General features: G+C 41.7%; 1 non-coding gene across 1 annotated transcript; it reads right to left on the bottom strand.

Moving 5' to 3' along the window:
* Positions 1-492: 492 nt before the first annotated feature.
* On the bottom strand, positions 493-599 carry LOC141681414 (small nucleolar RNA R71). Its single transcript, XR_012558850.1, has one exon. It is a non-coding gene; the product is annotated as a small nucleolar RNA R71 (small nucleolar RNA).
* Positions 600-10,398: the final 9,799 nt, after the last annotated feature.

The raw sequence follows: 10,398 nt of genomic DNA, 5'->3' as shown, positions 1-10,398 counted from the left end.
TTAGATACAGCTGAGGAGAAAGACGAAGTTCTTGATACTCCGGAGAAGTTAGATTTTGAGGATTCGGATTCAGGAACTGAGCAGAAAGAACCAGTAAACATGGGAGATCGTATTGTTCAAGCTGATCCAGCTCTTATGGATTTTTCTCGGCCTAAAATTGATGACATTCAGTCAAGCATCCTTCATCCGGCTATTCAAGCTAACACCTTTAAAATCAAGCCGGGCACTATTCAGATGGTGCAGAATTCTGTTTCTTTTGGAGGAGCGGCAACTGAAGACCCCAACATGCACATAAGGAATTTTGTCGAGATCTGCAGCACTTTTCAGTATAATGGCATGACTGATGAGGCTATCAAGTTGATGCTTTTCCCATTCTCACTGAGGGATAAAGCTAAAGACTGGTTACATTCTGAACCAGCTGGGTCAATCACTACGTGGCAAGATCTTGCGCCAAAGTTTCTGGTGAAGTTTTATCCAATGGCAAAGACTGCTGCTATGAGGAGTGCTCTTACTCAGTTTACGCAGCAACCTACAGAATCTATGTGCGAGGCTTGGGAACGCTACAAGGAAATGTTGAGAAAATGTCCACATCATGGAATGCCGGATTGGATGGTAATCACTGGTTTTTATAATGGTTTGGGGGCCCAATCTCAGCCCATGCTCGATGCAGCAGCTGGAGGCGCCTTATGGGCTAAAAGCTATACTGAGGCGTATAATCTTATCGAGACGATGGCTGCAAATGAGCATCAAAACCCAACTCAGAGGATGACGTCAGGCAAGGTCGCAGGTATTCTGGAAGTTGATGCAGCCACCGCTATTGCAGCCCAGCTCCAAGCGCTATCAATGAAGGTTGATTCTTTGGCTACGTATGGAGTTAATCAAATAGCTATGGTTTGTGAGCTTTGTGCAGGTTCTCATGCTACGGATCAGTGTTCTCTTGTCAACGAATCTGTTCAGTATGTGAATAATTATCAGTGACAACAGCAGCTTGTGCCAGCGACCTATCATCCTAACAACAGAAATCATCCAAATTTCAGCTGGGGGAATAATCAGAATGCTATTCAGCCAACATATCAGCAAGGAGTAAGTAAACAGTTTAACCCACCTGGATTCCAGCAACCACAGCAGTATGCTACAAGGCAATCATATCCTCAACAGGGAAGTGCAGCTGCACCTACTAGTGCTGATTTTGAGGAACTTAAGCTGTTGTGCAAGAGTCAGGCGGTTTCTATCAAGACCTTGGAAAATCAAATCGGTCAATTAGCCAATGCAGTGCTCAATCGTCAACCTGGCACTCTTCCCAGTGACACGGAAGTACCAGGCAGGAAGGAAGCTAAAGAGCAAGTCAAGGCTATTACCTTAAGGTCTGGAAAAGTAGCTGATGCTGAAAAGGCAAAAGAAGTCGAAGCTGAAGTTAGAGATGAAGAATCTAAGCAAAAAGAGAAAGTGGCGGAACCAAAGAAGACTACTGTTGAACACACTGTGCCTGAGGCTAATACAGGGGAGAAATAGCTCTATCCTCCACCACCTTTTCCTAAGAGATTGCAGCAACAAAAGCTGGATAGACAGTTCGGGAAGTTTCTGGAGGTGTTCAAGAAACTTCACATCAATATACCTTTCGCTGAGGCGCTGGAACAAATGCCTAGTTATGCGAAGTTTATGAAGACTATTCTTTCAAGGAAGGTGAAACTGGATGACCTTGAAACCGTTGCTCTCACGGAAGAATGCAGCGCGGTTCTGCAACAAAAGTTACCACCAAAACTGAAAGATCCAGGAAGCTTCACCATTCCTTGCACCATTGGCAATCTAACTTTTGACAAGTGCCTTTGTGATCTGGGAGCAAGCATTAATCTGATGTCGTTGTCGATCTTTAAAAAGCTGGATCTGCCTGATCCAAAACCCACATACATGTTGCTACAATTGGCGGACCGTTCCATTACTTACCCAAGGGGCATAGTTGAGGATGTGCTCGTCAAGGTGGATAAGCTCTTCTTTCCTGCAGATTTTGTTATTCTGGATTTTGAGGAAGATAAGAAGATTCCCATAATCTTGGGGAGGCCTTTCTTGGCTACTGGCCGTACCTTGATAGATGTGCAAAAAGGGGAACTTACTATGCGGGTCCAAGATCAGGATATGACCTTCAACGTATTCAAGGCAATGAAATTCCCTACAGAAGATGAGGAGTGCTTAAAAGTGGATGTGATTGATTCTGCGTTTACTTCGGAACTCGATCACATGCTAATGTCTGATGCATTGGAAAAGGCCTTAGTGGGGATTTTGACAGCGATGATGAAGATAGCAACGAGCAATTACAATATCTGAACGCTTCTCCCTGGAAGCGAAAGCTGGACATACCATTTGAATCTCTTGGTACTTCTGACCTCAAGAACGCTGAAGGAAAGCTCAAACCATCAATAGAGGAAGCACCTACCTTGGAGCTCAAACCATTACCTGAACACTTGAGGTATGCTTTTTTAGGTGATTCATCTACGTTACCTGTTATTATTTCAGCTGACCTTTCAGGTAGTGAGGAAGACAAGCTCTTAAGGATTTTGAGAGAATTCAAATCGGCTATAGGATGGACCATAGCAGACATCAAGGGGATAAGTCCTTCATATTGTATGCATAAAATTCTGTTAGAGGAAGGTAGTAAGCCAACCGTGGAACAGCAGCGAAGACTGAACCCGATCATGAAGGAGGTGGTGAAGAAAGAAATTCTGAAATGGCTAGATGCAGGCATCATTTATCCTATTTCTGACAGCTCGTGGGTGAGCCCCGTGCAATGTATACCTAAGAAAGGAGGTATCACTGTGGTCGCAAATGAAAAGAATGAGCTCATCCCTACTCGAACAGTTACAGGATGGAGAGTATGTATGGATTATAGAAAATTGAACAAAGCCACAAGGAAGGATCACTTCCCTCTCCCATTCATTGATCAAATGCTTGACAGATTGGCGGGACATGAGTATTTTTGTCTTCTGGATGGTTATTCCGGGTATAATCAGATTTGTATTGCACCAGAGGATCAGGAAAAGACTACCTTCACTTGTCCATTTGGCACATTTACTTTTCGTAGAGTTTCGTTTGGGTTATGTGGCGCCCCGACCACCTTTCAGAGATGTATGATGGCTATATTCTCTGACATGATTGGAAATAACGTCGAAGTGTTCATGGATGACTTCTCCGTCTTTGGACACTCATATGATGAATGTTTGAATAATCTGCGCGCCGTACTCAAAAGATGCGTGGAAACTAATTTGGTGCTTAATTGGGAGAAATGTCATTTTATGGTGCGTGAAGGCATTATCCTTGGGCATAAGGTCTCTAGCAAAGGTCTGGAGGTGGACAAGGCCAAGGTGGGAGTCATTGAAAATCTTCCCCCACCTAATTCGGTGAAAGGAATCCGTAGTTTTCTCGGTCATGCGGGTTTTTATCGGCGATTCATCAAGGACTTTTCAAAGATATCTAAGCCGTTGTGCAATTTACTTGAGAAAGATGTGCCTTTTAAATTTGATGATGAATGTTTGGCAGCATTCGAGACTCTCAAGGAGAGTTTGATCACGACACCAGTTATTACAGCACCAGATTGGACAGAACCGTTTGAGATGATGTGTGATGCGAGTGACTATGCGGTAGGTGCAGTTCTGGGACAGCGCAAGAAAAATCTCTTCCATGTGGTCTACTATGCGAGTAAGACTTTAAATGGGGCCTAATTGAACTACACCACTACTGAGAAGGAGCTTTTGGCTATAGTCTTTGGCTTTGAGAAATTTTGATCTTATCTGCTTGGTACGAAAGTGACAGTATTCACTGATCATGCAGCTATTCGCTATCTGGTTTCTAAGAAGGATTCAAAGCCGAGACTCATTCGTTGGGTGCTTTTACTTCAAGAATTTGAGTTAGAGATCAAAGATAGAAAAGGTACTGAGAATCAAGTAGCTGACCATCTCTCTAGGTTGGAGAATCCCGATTCTACTTCACAAGATAGGACGTTAATCAATGAATCTTTTCTGGATGAGCAGTTGTTTGCAATTCAGGAGGAAGAACCATGGTTTGCAGATATTGTAAACTATCTTGTCAGCAATATAATGCCGCTTAATTTGACATCCGCTCAAAAGAAGAAGTTTTTGCATGAGGTGAAGTGGTATATGTGGGATGAACCATATTTGTTTAGACAGGGAGCTGATCAGATCATCAGGAGATGTATCCCGTTCTGTGAGACGGAGGGGATATTACGAGACTGCCATTTCACGGTTTATGGTGGACATTATGGAGGTGAGAAGACGGCAACTCGTATTCTGCAAGCAGGTTTTTTCTGGCCTACTTTGTTCAAGGATGCTCATTAGTTTATTTTAAGGTGTGATCGTTGCCAAAGAGTGGGAAATTTGTTAAGGAAGGATGAGATACCATTAAATGTGATGCTTGAAGTCGAGGTCTTTGATGTATGGGGAATCGATTTTATGGGGCCTTTTATCTCGTCTTGCAATAATCAGTACATCTTGCTGGCAGTCAATTATGTCTCAAAATGGGTCGAAGTTAAAGCTTTACTGACAAATGATGCAAAGGCAGTGCTAAATTTTCTTCATAAGCAAATTTTCACAAGGTTTGGAACGCCTCGGGCAATCATAAGTGATGAAGGATCGCATTTTTGCAACCGTAAGTTCACTTCTATGATGCAGCGTTATAATGTGAATCATCGAGTAGCTACTGCCTATCATCCGCAAACAAATGGTCAAGCGGAAGTGTCTAACAGAGAGATAAAGCGCATTCTAGAGAAGGTTGTTTGTCCGTCAAGGAAGGATTGGTCTTTAAAGCTCGATGAAGCTGTTTGGGCTTACAGAACAGCATACAAAACTCCACTTGGGATGTCACCGTTTCAGTTGGTGTACGGTAAGGGATGTCATCTACCGGCGGAGCTTGAGCATAAGGCCTAATGGGCATTGAAGAAATTGAACCTGGATTTAGATGCAGCTGGTAAAAAAAGAATGCTTCAGCTTAATGAACTTGATGAATTTCGACTGCAAGCGTACGAGAATAACAAAATGTATAAGGAAAAGGTGAAGAGGTGGCACGATAGGAAGCTACATCCTAAGTTATTTGTGCCAGGGCAACAAGTTCTGTTATTCAACTCTCGGCTCCGACTTTTTCCTGGGAAGTTGAAATCAAGGTGGTCTGGACCTTTTATTGTCAAAACTGTGTTTCCACATGGAGTGGTGGAAATTTTTGAGAATGTTTCGGACCAAGCATTCAAGGTTAACGGTCAGCGGTTGAAGCACTATTATGGGGACATGGCAAACCGAGAGGTGGTTAGTGCCATTTTGTTGACTACTTGAGAAAGGTACGGAACGTCAAGCTAATGACGAAAAAGAAGCGCTGCGTGGGAGGCAACCCATGAATTGTTGTTACAGGAACCCTTAGGAGTTAATAACCTATCCAAAAACACAAAAAAATCAGTAAAAAGGGGCTGAAATTTTTTTTTTCCAGAGACCCTCTGCGCGCCCGCGCAGCTATGCTGAGCGGCCGCGCAGGGGTCGAGTTCCAGAAAAATTTTTTACAGTTCAGAAAAAAAAAAACAAAAAAAAAACAAAAACACAAAAACCCATCACAGCCCATAAACCCACGAATTCTTTTCCCATTACCCCATGATTTTATCCCTCAACCCCACTCCTAATCTAATTTAACCTACTCCACACCCTATATATACATACACCTATCCTACATATCTCCCACAAACTTCCTACACTTAAACCCTCTTATAAACATCAAAAATCAGTTCTTACACACTTTTATTCACAAATCAATGGCACCCAAGAGAGCACGCACTATTGACAGCAGCAGCACAGTTCCTACTGCTGATTCATCAAGGGGTACTGCTGCAAGGCCTCGGTTAACTGACAGAGCTGCGGAGGAGGAGTACACTAGGCTGTTGGGGAAGCCGATTCTGAAGGAGAGGGGGTTTTTACCATCAGGGAGGGATGGTGAGTTGTTGCCCATGATTGCAGAGAAGGGGTGGATAGCTTTTTGTGAGTCACCCGAAGCAGTACCGATGAGTGTTGTTCGCGAGTTCTAGCGAACGCGAAGGCTGAAAAGAATGGGTTTTCTATAGTTCGTGGGCTGACGGTTGATTATCATCCTGCGGCGATTCGCCGTGTGATTGGACAGCGAGAGAGGAAGCCCGAGGAGGAGAACTGGAATGAAAAGACTGCTGAGGATTTTGACTTGGATTTGATTTGTGCGACTCTCTGTCGACCGGGCACAGTTTGGAACCGCAGTCCAGCCAATAATGAGTATCGTCACTTTCCGGCGATCGCCATAAACAGGTATGCCCGTGCATGGAATGCATTTATATGTGCTAATATTTTGCCTTCTTCATATGCACACGAGGTCACAGTTGAGAGAGCACAGTTGTTGTGGGGAATTCTGAATGAGGAATACTATGTGGACCTTGGTGAGTTTATCTACCAAGGAATTCTGAAGTTTTTGAGGGGAGCGAAGCATATGAACATCCCTTATGCATCCACGGTTATGAAGCTATGCCGAGCAATAGGAGTGAACTGGCCGGCTCATGAGCAGTTGCAGTTGCCAGCAGCTCCGATAGATTCTGGCACTCTGAATGGGATGCAGGAGTGGACCGGTGGTGAGCCTGAGGAGCATGGGCTGGGTTATCATCTTCCAGGAGGGCGTCCAGCACGAGGTGCTACTATGGCTAGGCCAGGGCATGGTGAGGCTGGTTCTTCGAGAGCTCAGGAGGGTGCTGGGATGGGTGATGCCCAGTATAGGAGGCTTTCACGGTGGATGGATGCCATGTATGAGACGCAGAGCAGGTTTGCTCAGGAGCTCACCCTTGCGTTAGGGACTGCTTTTCGAGGCCTTGGAGCTGATATCCAGTGGCCAGTTTTTGGTGAGGACTCTGCATACCCGCCGCCTGATACTCCACCCACTGAGGGTGATGATGATGATGACTCCGAGTAGGTATACCCTATGTTCCTTTCTACTACCTTCACTGGGGACAGTGAAGATTTTAAGTTTGGGGGTGGTAGTTAAGAAATATTTTGTGTGTGTCATATAGCTGCATATTCATGATAGTTAGTTCATATAGTTGCATAATTTTTGTCATATAGTTTTTTTTATATAGCTTTATTTGTTTGTCATATCATATAGCTCATGCATATACCATGATCCCTTTTGCAATGATTTATCGACTGAATTGTGATATTGATGCGAGTGTAGTGATAGCATTAAAGTGATATTAAGTTGTGTAGGTTGATATGCATGCTAGAAGCACTTGTATTTTCACTAAGTCTTAGAGAATGCTTAAGGGCTAGATTGTTGTTATGATCTGATTATTTTCGAGGATAATCTATTTATCATGCTTAGAATTTGATAATAGGTTCTTAGTGGTAAAGGCATGAAAAAGAAAAAAAAATGGAGTAAAAATGGAATTTGTTGCTAGTTGTGGCTAGGCGTCAAATGGCTAGTAGCCGGCTCGCATGTTATGTGAGTAGTCTAGGGTTGAGCAAGATGGAGCGAAACGCACTTGCTCAGAGAAAAAAAAAAAAAATTTGCATAATTGATCTAGAGTGGGCTCTTTGGTATTCGAGTTATTAAGTTCTTAGGGGACTTTGTGCCTAGTGACCTAAGGCTTTTAGAGTCTGGGATCCGCTAACCTAACGCTCGTTACATGGATACCATTGTATAAGTCTTTTGTGGACCTCACTCATTGCACGGTCAAATAAGCATTTGAGTTGTAAATAAAAAGCACGATTCCGTAGTAAGCTCCAGAGTTCTTGTAGTGTTGTATATCACTTTGTGCCTAGAATTTTTATTCTTTGTATAATCGTAGGATTGCCTTGAGGATAGTCTAGTCATAGTAATTGGTCTACTTCCGAAGCATATCTGTTAAGCATTTGCACACACCACGTTTCTGGCTGTATGTCCGTTTGCATGAGTTTATTGATCTTTAGTGTCTAACGGCATTCGTTGAGATGTGACAATTTGGTTGGTTAATTGTAGTAAGGGGGATCGTTGCATTTTCATATAGATTGCATTCATGCATATTTTTATTTGTTTTGAGTCTGTGACGCTTGAGGACAAGCATCGATTTAAGTTTGGGGGTGTGATAAGTGGCATTTTATACCACTTAGAACGTCTTAAAATGGCTTAAATTGGTGTCTTGAAATCAAGTATTTTGTGTATTTGATGCGTTTTTCTAGTGTTTATGCATTTCAGGGTATTAGTTGCATTTCTGAGGAGGAATCATCAAGAATAAGCCTTGGCATGTGTTCACCATTGAGAGAGGAAAAGAACGGGCAGATTACGGCGAAGAAACGGAGCAAACCTGAAATTTTTCCAGTAGGGTCCTGCGCGCCCGCGCAGCAATGCTGAGCGGCCGTGCAGCAGCCTTGCGCGCCCGTGCAGAAATGCTGAGCGGCCGCGCAGGGTCGGGGGAAAAAGCTGAATTATTTTAGACTTCTACTTCTGTTTGGCTTCCAACTTCTATGTAATCTGAGTTTAATGGGACTATTATATAAGTAGATTTGAGATGTTTTCATAGAGAATAGGAAGGAGATTATGTTTTAGATTGTGTTTTGCGCAAGAAGCGAATGAGATAAGGAAGAAGACCGATTTAGCACACCGCAACGAAGAGGAAGCATACTTTCTTGTGATTCTTGTTTCGTTGTAACGTTGGATGCTAGTTTTCTTGCTTTGACTTATTTACTCTTGTGACGTACTCTGTTTTAATATAATTAGTTTAGTTATTATTTTCTTGTGTTGTTTATCATGATTTTATATGAACCCATGATGGCGATAAGTTCTATTATGGGCTAATCGTGATCATGGGGTTGTAACGGATTTATTATGGAATTCTTTAGTTAATTGTTTAATACTTTAGTGTGTGATAATTGCATGATATCTAGTATTGGTTGTGCGTATTCATCTTATGTGCGTCGCGAACATATAAGATAGGGTGTTAATCTCTTGTGAAGCGACAGTGGATCTTGAGATTTAGAACTTGCCATGCTAGCATAGGTTCATGTACGTTGTGCATGATTAGTGGGTAACTCTAACAGTTTTATTTGCCCTATGTAATCAAAAGGAATAACTTGTGCTTAAATCATTGTGTTGTCAATTTCTGTAGATATATAGGAACTCAACATGATTGATGACTATTCAACTTCTATCTTAATTGTGGATGTTTGGTAGAATGGTATTAGTACAATGAAAGTTGGCTTTTATCAGTTTCGTGTTATTCGATTAATGTCATCACTGTCACATGCTAAAGGTAATAACAATGGCTATAGAAGGAAGTAATAATGAAGTTGTGATCTCATGAGTGTTTTATTATTGATAAATTGAAGTGTTAGTTAAGTGGTTAATTAAGTAGTTAATTATAGTTAATATTTAATCAACAATTTTAAGTGTTATTATCTTAATATTAAGAAGTAATCATACATTGGTGAGTGAGTTTAATTAGATAATAACTTAGTCTGAGTCTCTGAGGGAACGAACTAGAAAGTATTCTATATTACTTGCGAACGCGTATACTTGCGTGAATATTAGTGCGTGATTTCGCCCTAACAAGTACCCTCGGCTCCACCATTTTTAATAATTTAACATTTACGAGTTTTAAGGCGATTCCTTCGCGAGTGTCTTACCAACTGCCTAACACACTTACCATAAATGTTTCATACATTAATTAACCCTTTTTGGTCTTTAACCTATGTTTCAAAGTAAGGCGAGGGGAAAAGTTTCGTTCGCGAAATGCCGTTACTTGAAACGGTCGTTTCTCCTAAACCGTGCATCGGAATCGAACGAACTACATATCAAAACGAAGCTCGTAACATGAGCTATCTAAACATGGCAATGGTCATAATCTAACAGGGGGTTCTCGGGTCCTAATGTTATGCACAAAAACAGTCTAAAGAAAATCGGACGTTACGACGGCTATGTTTACGCGATTTCCCAATTTTAAACCATTCAAAACCAACCCAATTCAACCTCAAATCCAACATACAACCAACATCCATACTTATCACATCATAACAACCCCAACCAATTCAATTTTAACATTCATACTTATGCCTAAGCTTAACTTTAACCATTCTTAAGTTCTTTTAATCAAAACAACAACATTTACCATTCCAATTCAATACCATTTCAAATCCCAAACTCTAAATCACAACATCAAGCTACAATATCACCCTACTAATAAAAATCATCTTATAATACATAGGAATCTAGGGTTTGGAGATGATATACCTTCCTTGAAGTGGTGGGAGGAGCTAGGAAGCCTTAAGAAGCTTTGAGAAGTCTTAGGAATGCTTGGATCTTCAAGGAAAACAAGAAAAATTTCAAGTTAAAAACTTGAAAACACTATTCATAGTCTTCTTCTTTGAT

Source organism: Apium graveolens, chromosome 8, assembly GCF_009905375.1.
Source record: "Apium graveolens cultivar Ventura chromosome 8, ASM990537v1, whole genome shotgun sequence".
In the NCBI taxonomy this organism is placed as follows: domain Eukaryota; kingdom Viridiplantae; phylum Streptophyta; class Magnoliopsida; order Apiales; family Apiaceae; genus Apium; species Apium graveolens.
Note: the sequence above shows the minus strand (reverse complement) of the source record. Positions and strands in the feature narration are given on the sequence as shown.